Source organism: Carlito syrichta, unplaced genomic scaffold (assembly GCF_000164805.1).
Source record: "Carlito syrichta isolate Samal-C Ts95f unplaced genomic scaffold, Tarsius_syrichta-2.0.1 Scaffold304348, whole genome shotgun sequence".
Taxonomy (NCBI): Eukaryota; Metazoa; Chordata; class Mammalia; order Primates; family Tarsiidae; genus Carlito; species Carlito syrichta.
This window is the reverse complement of record NW_007248444.1, coordinates 242,511-243,256: the sequence shown is the minus strand read 5'-3', so window position 1 is coordinate 243,256 and position 746 is coordinate 242,511.

Genomic DNA, 746 nt, shown 5'->3' with positions numbered 1-746 from the left:
GGCAGGCTTCGGTGGGGGCCGCCCCCCAGGCAGGGGTCACTCTTTGCCTGATTGCAGTCTGGCCCGGCCTAGGGGCCTCCAGAAGCAACGGTGATGACAAGCAATTGCCCGGGCGCCATCCCCTACCCTCCTCTCCGTGTGTGCCATGCATCAGTTCAAACCACTCCGACAGGCGCCCACAAGGCAGGCGCTACTGTCAGCCCAGTTTCACAGGTGGGGACCCCTGCGCAGAGCAGCCCAAGTACAGAGCCGGGATCTGCAACCTGCTGGGAGACTTTCGGTGAAGAGTCCCGGCGCCCAGTCAAGCCCTGGCCTCTCCCAGGTCACCTCCAGGGCTGCACATGAGTCCTCCTCGGGTGACCTCTGCGCGGAGGTCTGAATGAGTGGGGCTCCCAGGGGCCGCAGGGCGGGGCTGAGGGCGGCGCCGGAGCGTGGACGAAGCGAGACTCGAGTGGGGCAGGGTTGCGGCCCCCAGGGCCCTTCGGGACGACCCTCTGGCCCGGCCTCAGCCGGCGGCGCGCTCAGAAACCGTATGCAGCGTGAGCCAGCCCCTGCCGGCCGGCGGCCTCCCTCGCGGGGGTTTGTGGGACCGCGAGCCCCTGGAGCGCGTCGGGACTACACTTCCCGTGAGGCTGTGCGCGCCGCGTGGTGCGTGGCGCGTGGGCGGGGCAGGTGCGTGGGGACTACATTTCCCAGGAGGCCGCGCGCGGCTGTGGGGCCAGAGGTTTGAACAGCGGATCTGGCGC